Raw genomic sequence first — 14,665 nt, forward strand, 5'->3', positions numbered from 1 at the left:
ACTGTATACCACCTCAAGCATTGCCTTCAAAGCGCATATATATATATATATATATATATATATATATTCTGGGATCACCAGTAGCAACGGGAGGGTCAGAATGTAGCAGTGAACAGACAACAGGCTTGAAAATGCAGTTTAATGCAGACTCTGGCCTGCCTGTTTATTAGCACAATTCAACCCCCACAAAAAACTAATGGCTCGACTGAGCAACTAAATACATTCACTTTGGTAGTCCCTCTCTGACTAACACCAAAGTTCAGCAGTTCCCAGGAAACAGTACACAGCAGTCTTTAGGAAAAACAAAGAAACATGTTCCACTTACATGAAATGCTTGGTTGTAGAAGGCAGATCTCTATTTCCTCCCAGCTCTGGGAACCAGTTGAGCTCTCTCCAGCTTCTTGCTGGCTTGCTAAATAGTACACCTGTGCACCTTAGACACAGGTGAAAAACCTGCACGTGAATCCATTGGCCAAAAAAACTCATTCCCTTATCTTTGGCCCGGGTTCCAGGATCCCTAAACTGGCTTTCCGGGTTCCAGGATCCTTTTATACAAAATGCTTTATCTGGGTGCTTCATATACCCCATCCAACACCTTCTCTGAGAGGCGTTCGAACCTGTGGGGTCGGACACCACCTGTCCACAAACAGTGAGTTCTAGAGAGGGCGTCTGCATTAACCTGCAATTTTCCTGCCCAGTGCTCTACCGTGAAATTAAAGTTTTGCAGGGACAAGAACCATTGTGTCACCCGAAATGCCCTCTCTGCTTCCATTTTACCATTACCGACTCTTTCCCTTCCGTTAAGTCTGTTAAGGGAGCTGCCAGGGTGTGCAAAATTTGGGATAAATCTTCTGTAGTACCCAATCATCCCAAGGAAGGTCTGTACCTGTTTTTTGTCACGGGTTGGGGCCAACCCTGATTCGCCTCTAACTTGTTAAGTTGAGGGTTTAAAATGCCCCGGCCTATGGCATACACCAGGTAACGGGCCTCCTCCAAACCGATTGAACATTTTTTTGGGTTGCAGGTGAGACCTGCCTTCCGAATGGAATTTAAAACTGCTTGCACTTTGGGAAGGTGACTTTCCCAGTCCTTGTGAACATGACTGCATCATCCAGATATGTAGTAGCAAAGTGCTGATGAGGCCTTATTACCTTATCCATTAGCCGCTAAAAAAAGTAGCTTGGGCCCCCTGGAGGCCAAAGTCATCCGTATATACTGCCACAAACCTTGGGAAGTGGGGAAGGCCATTTTCTCTTTTGCCTCTTCTGTTAACTGCACCTGCCACTATCCCCTTGTCAAATCCAATGTGGTAATGTACATGGCATCGCCTAGCCTCTCTGTAAGCTCATCTATCTTAGGCATGGGATAAGCTTCTAATTTTGACACCACATGCAACTTCCGTAAGGGGTAACAGAAAGGGCCTCTCTATCCTTCTAGGTCTTAATTAGGTTAACATGGTAAATCTGCTCTTTTTTCCTTTTGTCCAGTTGGTAAATTTTAAAATTTACCTCCTTTACCTTTCCCAATATTTCATATGGCCCCTGCCACTTAGCCAAAAACCTGCTCCTAACCGTGGAGATGAGGACCAAGACATGACCACCCAGGTTGAAAGAGTGAATTTTTGCAGAACGATTATATACACAGCTTTGGGCCTCCTGAGCCCATTGTATGTGTTCCTTTACCAAAGACATGAATGCCTCGATGTGATCTTGCATTTGGGTAACGTGATCTATTATGATTTTATGTGGGGTGGTTTCCTGTTTCCAGGTCTCCTTTGCTATTTCCAAGAGTCTCCGAGGGTGCCTACCACATAAAAGCTTGAAGGGCAAAAACCCTGTGAAAGACTGAGGGACCTCTCAAACGGCAAACATTAAATACGGAAGCAGACAGTCCGAATTCCTTTCAGCATTTTGTTAAACCACTCCACCAACCTATCTGTGGATGGTACACGGACATGCGGAGCTGCTTAATACTCAATAAACGACACACCTCTTTCATAACTTTGGACATGAAAGGTGTTCCCTGATCAGTTAAGATCTGCCTAGGAAATCTCTCAAATGGTACCTCAATTATAGGCAAAGAAACTAGGGGACCCTGGTAGTGGGCAGCTGGTGCTGATAGCTGGCAATCTTGAAAAGACTCCCAGTATCTTTTAACCTCAGCAAAGACACCTGGCCAAAAGAACCTCCGCAGAACTCTTTGCTGGGTCTTTTCTATGGCAAGGTGCCCCCCAAGAGAATGTTTGTAGGCCAGATCCAATACCATCTGGCAGAAAGGTTGTGGTACAATACGTTGTTCTACCACCTCTCCCTGTATCTTATCTACCCGATACAAAAACGAATTTAATACGGAAAAAAGAGGGAAAACATTGTCAGTGCCAGGCACCTGGGAGACTTCATTAGCTCCATTAACTCCATTTGCTACTTGTATATTTTCCCAGGCCCTGCCCAAGGTTGGATCCCGCAGCTGGGCTGTCCCGAAGTGGTCCCAAGAGACCTCCATGTCCAGCACGACTGCCTCCCCAGGAGTCTTCAGGGGAAACTCCATCTCCCCTGCTAAGACCGAGAAAGGGAATCCTTAGGTTCTGTGATTACCACAGCCTAGATTTTTTTATATATTTCAGTATCTTTATTAAGTTTTTTTTTTATTTTCAAACAAACAAAAAAAAAATACATATGATTTCTTTATATAGCTAAAATAAAATTAATTCTACTCAACATTTGCATGTCTGATAGATATATCATTACATTAATTTTCTGTTACACTATCCATTTTCAATGCATTGTTAAACTCCATGAAGAACGAAATAAAAAAATTAAAAAATGAAGGAAGCTTTTTATATATTATATATTTATGTTTATGTTTTGTCTGTGTTGGGAAAATATTGAAACATTTCAACAAACTTATGCCTTGACATGTCCTGACAAATCTTTGATACATGTTAGTAATAGAGGTAGTTAATGACACAGATAGATTGGGATGGGGCTTCACAGAAAGTAGAGATTTAGCAAAACATAATTATAGCACATTCCTGAAATGTTAGCATCTTCTAAGGTGGATGTGCACAGAAGTGGTTGTTCATCCTCCTACCTTTGCTATCTATGAATAATAGAGATGAGCAGCATCTTCATCCCTTGCTACGACATTTCCTGGGAAAGGGGCAGGAAAATATGTTATCATAGTAATAGAATGTTGCATTCGGAAAGGTTTTTTGTTTCACCCAAACTGAGTCATAATTATTGTGTGTCAGTGTGGGCTGTCTGTAATTAACTGTGCTTTAATGCACTTGCCCAATTATAGGGTCTTACGTCAGTAAGCGCATATGTCGAACAATTCATTTTCATGTATAGGACATTCAGGAAATATTGAGAAAAATAGTTAAATGCAGTTTCTGAGCTCCCAAGTGTAATGCTTAAGTTAATGGGATTTTGCAGATCTGTGCTTGACATGAATCACTTCTGTAATGAAAAAAAATCTATATGAGCAAGTGAAAAAACACACATTACACACACACTATGTATAGCCATGGAAGTTATTATTATTATTTGTTATTAATAATAATAATAATAATTATAATAATACAGGAGTTATATAGCGCCAACATTTTACACAGCGCTGTACAATAAATAAGTGTTGCAAATGACAGACAGATACAGACAGTGACACAGGAGGAGAGGACCCTCCCCCGGTAATTTAAAGATGTGCCATATGCGTTGTGAAAAGTGAACAACAATTGTCCTTTGTAAGCCTGCATGTTTTTGAGGGGTGTCATCAAGAAAAGTATAGCAAATGTGAAAAAGTATTGTTTTTTCTAATATTTCACAAAAATATTCTGAAAATGGACAGATGCATTACATTTATACCCCTAGAAAAGATCATATATGTTGCACTCAATCAGTAATTCTGCCTAGTTAAAGAGGAAAAGAATAGCAGGGATAGACAATAACAGAAAATAACAGAATGCATGCTGAAGCAAAGGCTAACAGACAATCTTCCAGCAGCTAGATATTCCTGTGACAGCAGTTGAAAGCATTGTTAAAAGATTAGTCCATGGGACTGTAGGCATCTTCTTTGGATGTGACTGCATAAAGGAAAAAAAACTACAGAATAGGCAGAAAGATAGTGAAAATGGACAAAAATCTATGGACAACTTCCAAGGACAGTGGACTAAATAGAAGAAGACCCAGGACAAAATAGACTAAAATTTGCTGAAATGCACATTGACAAAGCACAATGGTTCTGGGAGAATACTTTTTGACAAGTAAGATAAAAGGGAACATGAGAAAATTAGGCTTTGAAAACAAAATGCACCATACTTACTGGTAAACATGCAGGAGGTTTTGTTTTGTCAAGGGCCTATGTGGCTGTGCCTAGCACAGGGTGCAGTGAAGAATACAATTTATAAGACTATAAAGACATTCTGCAACAAAATGCACTGCCAAGTTTTCAGAGGGCTGTGTCTTTTAATAATTATAATAATTATTCAAAATTATATAATTTACTAATTTTAGATCATGGATCCTCTAACAAGGAAATTACCCCAAAACATATAGATAGGAGCACTTTAGTTTGGCCTAGAACAAAACACAGGACTATTCTGAATTAGCCTTTTACAATCTCTGAATTGAAGACACACTTCAAACCTGACACAGCTGGAGAAGTCTGCTCAGAAACAGTGGGTGAAACTGCCTGTTGACCATTTCCTTTGTAAGAGCCTTAGAAATCAATTGTTTGGGTTGACTGATTTAAAGGTTATGCAATAAAAATATTAGGTTATGGGTCTCATCATTCTTCACTTCATTTTAATCCATGTCTTTTGCAATATTCTGTTGAATCAAAATTCTAGCAAAGTCTGATTTTTGTGCTGATGGAGCCAATTACTTGAGGTGGGTTTTTCTTTTCTCATGGAGGAGTGCTGACAAATTTATCCAAATCTTCATAGTTGGGAATCATCAGATTTTGGGCTGGTAACTCTAGATTTTTGTGGAAAATCCAATTCCTGGTTTCACAACTCCATCCCCTTCTTCTTCAAACTTGGTGAGGTTCCCATTCCTGCAAACATGAAATAATCACTGATCTGTAACAATTCTAGCTCTGTATAGCGTTCATATCCATTCAGGGATGGAGGAAGATGTGAATGGTAAAGTAGGTGGCTATGAACAGCAGAATATATTTTATATAGACATCTATTTGCATACTGTTGACATAAACAAGTCCCAAAAACTATTCAACACTGCTCCAAAAGTAGAAGATGAATTGAAGAATTCTGGGTCTGTGTGGAGTAATTTGGTTATCGGTTTGTTTTACTTAATTGAAAAAGGTTATCCATAGCCATAACAGCTAAAATAGATTTTGGCTATCTGTTTTAGCCATTAGTTTCATTATTCTGTAAGAACCTGTCATCATGGAAGTTCAGGCAAATTCATGTTTTGGTGCAGCTGCAATCTCCAGAAATGAAAGCATCTGATAGAGTCTTCTCCAACTGGCAGCAGGGAAAGGATTGGCTTCCAATGTTCTAAACTAGAATGACTGGATGCATTTATCTCTTGTGCGGCAGATTCACCAAGGTGGCAGCTAGCAAATACTTTGCAACTAAGTAAGGCAGAACTAATTTCTGTACCAATTTAGAATATAGCCCAGGAAGAATTATACATTGCCATGAAAATCTGTAGCACCCTGTTTACTATGTAACAGGCAGGTATTACCTCTGTAAAATACCAACTCTTTCTTGTTTTGGGCCTCTGTTTAACTGCACACACCGATTTAAAAGTTGGCCAAGCTGCCAAGTTTTGCTACATTCGCCACTCCTTCAAAAAAAAATTGAGAAAACTGTTATAGATTTTGCAGCCTAAAATAAATAAACAGTGTACGAAATAGCCTATGTATTATTAGCAATTATATAGAAATATTAATAGTAATTAAAGAAGTACATTGAAGTCTGTCTTAGAAGTGGGGCTTGCATGGCCAATTAATCCGAAATTGTTGGTAGCCTACCTACCGTAGTTGTAAATCTTCAGTGATCAAAATAAAAAGTGCCCTACTCTGCAAGGCTGGGGGCAGGACAAGAAACTAGCAAACCCAGTCAGTTAAAACATGTATTCTTCCAATTACTGAAGAAAGAGGTCCTAGCCTTTTATGGGTTGTTGCGTTGAGAAGTAAGTACAGGATATGTTGGGCAATCTTTGAATTTAGCAAAGCTAGATTCCTAATGTTCCTACCGATAGACACTTGTGCCCTCGTTTGGTTCACCCAACACAAAGTAAATGGTGGGAGATTAAACTAATTTAAATATCAGACAGCATTCCCATTGACTGGTGATTATTTGATACTGCTACCTGCTACATATATTAGCAACTCACCAACCAGTAACTAACATACACAGTGGGTAGTATATCCATTGACTGGCTAGGGGGGGCCGCCAGCCATTGGGAACGCTGCATTGTGTATACCAGCTACCTGCCAAAATATGGTGGTGTCAGTATCCACAATGGTTGGTGCAATTGATAATCACCATTCAAAACAGATTTGGCACGGTAAACAACCAAATGGGAGCTAGTTCACCACTTGTTATTCTTTACATTCACTTGCAAACTTAGCGAGATTACTTGGTTTACTATGAACGTGGAGAATTTGGACATTATCACTACGTCCATAGTAAACCAAGTAATCTCTCTGAGTTTGCATGTGTCACAGAATTTTTTTTATTCCAGCAATGCTCTTCATACCGGTATAATGTCATGGTGTTGTCTGTTTTACATTGTCCATTGAAACATAAAAATCACAGCAATGCATACAACAACTGTAGTCACAAAATAGAAAGCCTATAAAGCAACCTGCGGAAATGTTCAGTATGAGTCACAGTGCGTGTAACGGTTAAATACATAGCAAATTGCTTTCCTATAACATAACTGCCATGGTAAGAGCGCTTTACTAATGTATGAAAGTCATCTTGTTTGCATCAAAACATTGAATCTAATTTTTTCACTTAATTGGATGAATCTAAGTAAGTAGGATAGATCTACTTATATACATATTGGAATACAGTGTTAGTATCAGAGATACAGTATGGGAAAAACAATTAAATAGTACTGGCTGCATTTTTTCTTTTGCACAGAATTGTAATTACTGGGTGTTAGTCAACTAACTTTTACAATCATGAAAGTATGAGTGTAATAACTAGTCACCTACCAGTGTGAAACTGGCATGAAATTGCTAAATCCTGATGATCTTGCAATGTGTAAAATAGCTTTGTAAACAGACTATATGGTTAAATGTATGTAGACACCACACCAAAAAATGGCACAGCATACAATGACAGGGTAACTTGCAATTACAAACATATGGCAAATTTATGGCATTTCCAGTTTCAGCATGACTGTGCCCTGTGCAGCTACATAAAGACACATTTTGACATGTTTTAATATAGGGAAACTTGAAATTCCTGCACAGAGCCCTAATTTCAACCCTGCCTTCCGTGAATAATAAAACACCAACTGCATAATAATAAAACAACAACTGCTCTTCTAGCTGATAGCAAACTCCCACAGACACATCAGGGATGCTTTTTTAGACACCCCCCCCCCCCCAAAGACTGGAGAAGATAGACTATCATTGGAAAACAGGAATGTATCTGGTCCACGATTGAAAATATTTAATAGCAAATAGCAGAAAGGGGGACACTTTCCATAATAAAATGTATGTGAAGAAGAAATGGTTTTTTTTATAGTTTTGGGTTATCATGGGTAAAGATTGGAACTGGTTTGTGGGTTTTACTGCTGTCCAGGATTGTTTTACAGATTTACTCTCACTTCCTTTCCTGGCGACAATGGCTTCATCAGACAGAAAATGAGAATGGGATGTCTACCAAGCTCATATAGGTGGGATAGTCAGGTGTTAACAAATGTTTGGCTATATATTGTATGTATGAATGTATTTATTTCCAGTTTTTTATATTCCTAAGCATGGACCAAATCAGGAATTGTCAGACAAAACCACCCCCAAAACCTGCATGGGGAGGTATCCTGTGTAACCTTTCAATTACAATAAACATAATGTGTTCAATTAGCACATTTGATAAGCTATGGTTATAAACAGTTATAACCAAATGTGCTAATTGAACCAATCCATAGTAATCCAGGTATATGTTTCGCACATGCTTTGAAAACATATGCCTATTCAATATTCGTAGAATAATGATCTCCTAAAATCCCCCTGAGGAAGCCCCTAATGGGCGAAACACGTCGGGTAAAAAATGATCAACATATGATTACACAGGGGCTGTCGTAATTTAATATAATTGTCAGTATCCTTAACGGTATAGACTGTTATATAATATATTACTTTCAAATAAGATTCTACACTACTTATGTGTGTCACGAATTTCTGGGCCTATAGTTTGAGTTTCTGTTTTTACTTTCTTTCTTTTCTTATATTTTATTTGTATGCTATGGAATCTAGCTGTGAAGTAACACTGGAATTGTATTTTCTTTTATTAGACTGTGCTGTATTATTTTTGCTGTAATGTTGAAAACAAAATAAAAAAATTATTATTAAAAAAAGAAAGTGATCAACATGTACTCCTTATTTGTTACCTACCATCTGTTGCATTGACACAAACCTAAATCTGTGGAGAGGGCACATCTAGCCCTTAAAGTTTATTAGTCCAGCAAAAAGTTTTTGTGCTAATACATGTGTAGATTCATTTTTGTGTTTGTTTTACCTCGTATTTTCAACTAAATAAAGTTGTTTTAGAAATATTTCTCTGTTATGGAAACTATCTGCCTTACAAAACCTACTCTCTATCTTCTGTCTCATGTTATATTTTCATTTTAAAAATGTCAAAACTTTAAGTCAAGTCAAGGAGGAAAGTGGACTATACAAAAAATGTATACAGCAAAAAAAAGAAAGGGTAAAGAAGATATAAAATAGCCCTAGTGCCGATTCTAAGGGTTTTGAGTTGTTTTCCTCTTATAAAGTTTAAGTTCAACTCAAGTCTCCCAACCATTATTTCTGACCCCGTTTTTTATATGTAGGGACATGTAGTGATCTAAATTTAAGTTAGTGTTGGCAGCTGAGCTGTCTCCATCCACCAAGGCTTTGTTTAGGTTTTCTGCTTTCCACGAGTCTCTCCTCCATTGTACTACTCAAACATGTCTCTGTTCAGTTCTAGGGCTATTTAACCAAACTCCACCTATTGATTAAAGCCAAACCTTAACACCATTGAAGTCAATGGTTAAAAATTCTGCTGCTTTGTTATGGTCTCATGAGACTTATGATAGCAGCCAAATGCATTTAATTGAATGACAGGACCACCATTGTATTAAAGAAAGGGTAGGAAAGTGAACAGTTGAATTCTCTTTGAAGGGGAGTTTTATGTACAAGGTAACATTGGCGGAGACCCATATCTTTCAGTTTACAGATCTTTGGGGTACCCGGTGTTATGGGATCACACAGGGTCATTTATAGTTTAGTAGTTGTAAGAATGATATTTAACTAGAAGTATAAAAGGACCTTATATTAGGCATATGCCACTGCATCCAAACTTGCGATGGCTGAGGTACTTTGTGGCACCCTATTTGTATGGCATGGCATTGCAAAGCTTAAATGGCCTTCCTTGTAACCAAAATAAAGAGTCTCTGCTATCGTGTATAGAGTACAATAGTATACCTTTACATTTAGGCCTTGATACCACATCTGGACACCAGCACTGACAAGCGTGAAAGGTCAGGCAAAGTACCCTGTGAAAGATCTTCCTAACAAAACATTAGGCAGGCTTTGGAGGGTTTTGAGGACTTTTCTTAGCAATTATTTAGGTACTTTGTAGAGGCAGAAGTTTTTTGAAGCTTTAGCTCTTCAAGTGTAACTTTTTTTGGGGGGGTAGATGGAAAGGGAGGAGGAGGAAGTCAAGGGTGAGGTTTTTAAGGAGGAGAAGGAAGCTATGCCAGGAATTGTTGAGTAGCCCAGTACCAGTACGTTAGTAAATAAAATTATTAGAGAGTGCAGATATACTGTAGTCAGAGGAATATGAAAACAGGCGTGACAGATGCAGATGCACCAGGAGGAAGAGGGAAGAGCTTGTACACTTACTAAACATATAATCCATCAAAGGCCAAGTCTTGGCAGGGAGCTGCAGCTTGTCTTTGTCATCCATCAAGGGGGTATGGCAGTACAGTAGTGAAAACGTTTTTTCACCTGTCGCCAACATGTACAACATTTCATCCATGTACAACTGTGCAAATGTTGGTACTGTAAAACTGAGGACAAGCAAAATGTTCTGTTTCGTTTGGCCCATGGATCATTGTAAAAACAAAAGTCTACTTGCTACTAAAACATATGGCTGTTAAGCCAATTTTGAATAGCATGCCAATACACTGCAATGTAGAGACTAAAATATGAAGTGTTGTAGGATCATGGTAGGGTTATGGTCAATGGAACATATTAATTTTTCTGTCCATTTGATAGCAACTGGATGTGATGTATTTAATAAATAAATAAATATATATATATATATATATATATATATATATATCCAACCTCGAAGTTTTGAACAAGCATGTTTAAAAAAAATGTGATGAATCTGGATCCTTTTCTGTTGATTTAACTCTTTTGACTATCAGCAAGTTCCCAGCTAATTAGCAACAAGAGTAATCTGAGAAGCTGTATAGCCACCTGTTCACTCTTACAGGACAGAACCTCCTAAATTTATCCCAATATTCTCCTCTACTGGACCCTATCCCCATCTGGTCATGCTTCCTGGGCTTTTCTTTACATTTGCACATTCTTTAAGATTTTGGAGAAGAATCTAGCTGCTTATGAATTAGGTTTTAAAAGTGCAATGTTACATAAAAAGTGTCTTTTTTTAAAGAGTAAGGTAAAACTAAACTCCCGGCAAATACAAAACACACAAAATAAAGTTTTTCTGTAATCATGCAGGTAAAAATAGCACTCACCTGTGTACTTTGTCATTTACCTGCAGCTGATTGTTAGGTAGTCAGATAGGACATTGTATGACTTCTATGATGGGGCAAACAAAAAAAAAAATAAAAGTAGCCAAAATCTTTAGAGGTAAGACTGTTCTAAAAATGTTTTCAGTTTCAGGGGGTCACTTAGATTCCATGCCTCAAGTAATCCCACGTCACCTGCAAGAGGTAGGCAACCTCTAATCCTAAACTTCCTACATCTCCAAATACATTAGGACTTCAAAAGATTTTATGTTAACACTAAGCAAAAAGTATAGGAGAAATCTTCTAATGTGGAGACCTGTTCTGGGAACCACATTAAAATTCCTCTCATTTTGGAAGATTTGTGCTAATGTCCGTCTAATATTGCGTCTAGGACAGGAATTGAATATTCATTTCCCCAATGGTACACAAACAGCAAACAATAAACTGGTAGGGGTTTAACCCCTTCCAACTGTAGACAAAACTAAAAAAAGGTTAAACTATGCATACAACTTTTTGATGTGGCTTACCATTGCATTTATGTTACATTACATATCTTGTGACCTAACCCGAACGCTGTTGATTTGTGCATATTGTCTATTGCTATTAGTTTATAAAAAAGAGTATTTAACCTTCCTTTATGAGGTTGCTTTTTTGGTTCTTTACATACTTCATAATAAAGTTTAAAACACTTTTAGAAGTGTAGAAGCATTCATAGTTTAAATACTTCTCTTTGAAATGTCAGCTTAACACAGTAAATGTATTTAGAACAGAATCAACCAGTAGTTTTCTTTCAAAGAAAAATTGGCTATAATAATCTTTGGATTTATGCCAACAAGAAATCTGTCAGTATCTTCAGTATCTACCATTGGGTGTGTCTTATCTGATACATTTTAATAGCAATGTTTTCCCAGGATTATGCAATACATAAGAACAGCTCCCTCATGGTAGTTGCATAAGGATTTTCAAAAACAAATTTATCATAATATAAAAACTTCAACTATGGAACATGTTCCAATGTTTACACGTACTAAGTATTTTACAATCTATTTTGCTATATGGGTTTTTTAGAGATTGTTAAAGGATTTAAAGGTATAAACTGCTCTGTAAATTTTAGGCACAGTCCCCCTGTAAAAATATTCTTCCTAATAAAGAGTACAGCTTTTTTGGGTTAAGTACAATTATGATGTTCTTCAACAAGTTGTTCTTTTGATTGCATTCCTGACTCTCTCTTTGAAGAGTTTTTAAATAATGTAGAGTATGTTGGAATATGGTAATATGAAAATAACTCCTCAACTTCTTATTTACAGAAATAAATTAATAGAACAGCAATGTTCATCAGAAATAAAAATATTTACAGACATACATTAATAGAACACTTCTCATACAGTGCAGCAATGTTCATCAGTTTTGCATCCACATACCTAATGCAACCTAAAAATGAATGTGGCCCCCCAGTATAAAAGTGTATTTACATCTTTATTAAGACTAACTGGTTACTGATAAAGTACTAGTTGTCAATGGACTGAATAACTAACTGGCTTTGACCTACTAAAGGAACTTGTGCTATTTAATCCTTGTAAATTCTCTCTCTGCCGTGGATATTTCATTTAGCTTTGTAAAGGTGATAAAAATTTACTTTGAATAGACTATTCAATCACATGCAAAGAAATGGAAGTAAAATAAATCAAGAGAGCTTTAGGTCATTCACTAAAATAAATGAATTATCCCTTGCAGTGTGATAATTCATTTTGGTAAAAAAGCATCCACCTGTGTGTGTGTCAGCTTGAATGTTGACGAAAAGGTGGCCACAATGGGGCTCAATGGAACTCTGCAAGGTAACAAAGTCACGCACAAGAAGGAAAAGATGATTCATAATTTTAACAATGTTTTTCTAAAGAATGGGAGGAGGTAAGAAGGTAAATGCTGAGGTCAGCAGAATTACTTTTGTTTTGTAAGTGAATGTTAGTGACCAGACGGGAGTAGCTATGTAGTTCAGCTTTCAACAGTGTTTGTCTGCGCTATTTTGGCACTATACATTCATTAAAGCATGCTCTAAGCAAGTATTTGGTATTTTGCACAGTATAGTAGAGAATGTCCAAAGAGGAATCACTTTAACTTATTTGGCAAATGAAAACTTATATTGAAATATATTTATTTATTTTATTATATTAATTGATAATTATGGGTATAGTATAAAGTATAGTTTTCTGTAAGGTCCTAAAGTGGAACTAAAGTTTTCATTATCAGGCAGGTCATTATTGCAGAAAGGGAGAGACAATGTCCTTTTTGCAATAATGGTCCTGATTTATTAAAACTCTCCAAGGATGGAGAGGATGCACTTTTATCAGTGAAGCTGGGTGTTCCAGCAAACCTGGAATGGATTTGGTCCAGCATTCAAAAACATTTGCTTGTAAAAAGCAAATTACTTTGAAGAAATGTATTCAGGTTTGCTGGATCACCCAGCTTGACTGATTAAAGGGTATTTTCTCCAGCCTTGGAGAGATTTAATTATTCAGACCCAATGTGACTTGCCTGCCTGATTGCCCACAGGTTTATGGTGTTAAAGATGCACATGCAAGGGGAGTTGGTAAAGTTTAGCACCACCTTAAGCAGTGTAGAGATATTGGTTGCCCTTAGCTGGGTTTCCCGGGACTCATGGCCTAAGATCAGCTCTTTGCTCAAGTAGAGACTGCATGTGTGTGGAGAAAAGCATCACACTTAAGGTGCGTACACACTTCCAATTTTTATCGTTCAAAATGAACGACGAACGAATGACGAACGATCGATTGGGCAAAAATCGTTCGTAAAAAAGTAACCAACGACGCCGACGAACGAGGAAAGTCGTTGGAAACGAACGACCGGACCGGCGGATCGGATTGGACGACGATCGTTGACATCGTTCGTGTGTACGATCGTTCGTTGATCGTCCATGGTCTGAGCATGCGTAATGAACGAACGTTCGTTCACTTCCTGTCGTGCACATAGTTCCTCTATCGCTCAAACGATCGTATCTATTGTGTGTACAATATCTACGAACGATCGTGTCGTTATCTCTATGTGCAGGATCGGTGCTATACGATCGTTCGTAGATATCGTGCAGGATCGTTCGTCGTTCGTTTTCCAACGATAATAATTGGAAGTGTGTATGTAGCTTTAGATTGTATAAAGCTTAGATCCAATTTTATTCAAACACTTGTATCATAAAAAATATTACTTGTTTTAGTGGTTTAAAGATCCCACTTGATCAAGGCTTGGTACTTTTGAACAAAGTGTGTGCTGAATTAATAAAATTAAATGGCTCATAAAGGGTTATCAATATGATTGCTTCAGGTACTAATCATACTAATTACTACTTAACACCCTCCAATTTTATCAGTCCACTTCACACTTTAATGACCAGATGAACCTGGCTTTGTATGATACAAAAGTCCAAAAAAATTAAATTTGAGCTTGACTTGATGAAATAATTCAAAGAGGTAATTCAACTACTGCATTTATGTACCAGTACACACTTGACTAACACTGCTGGAAAATGGGTACAACAATTTTAAACAAGGACTGATATAATTAGGTAAATGGTCTATGTAAATCACTATGAAAAAAGTGTAAAAGCTACAGGAAGAAAATCAGTCATTATGATGACCTTGATTGCTTTGTAATGTGTGTAGCACCCACTGTGCCATCACAGTACCAATCAAGTGTGCCACCACTCCAGCTCCCAA

The sequence above is a fragment of the Pyxicephalus adspersus genome, chromosome 3, assembly GCF_032062135.1.
Source record: "Pyxicephalus adspersus chromosome 3, UCB_Pads_2.0, whole genome shotgun sequence".
Taxonomy (NCBI): Eukaryota; Metazoa; Chordata; class Amphibia; order Anura; family Pyxicephalidae; genus Pyxicephalus; species Pyxicephalus adspersus.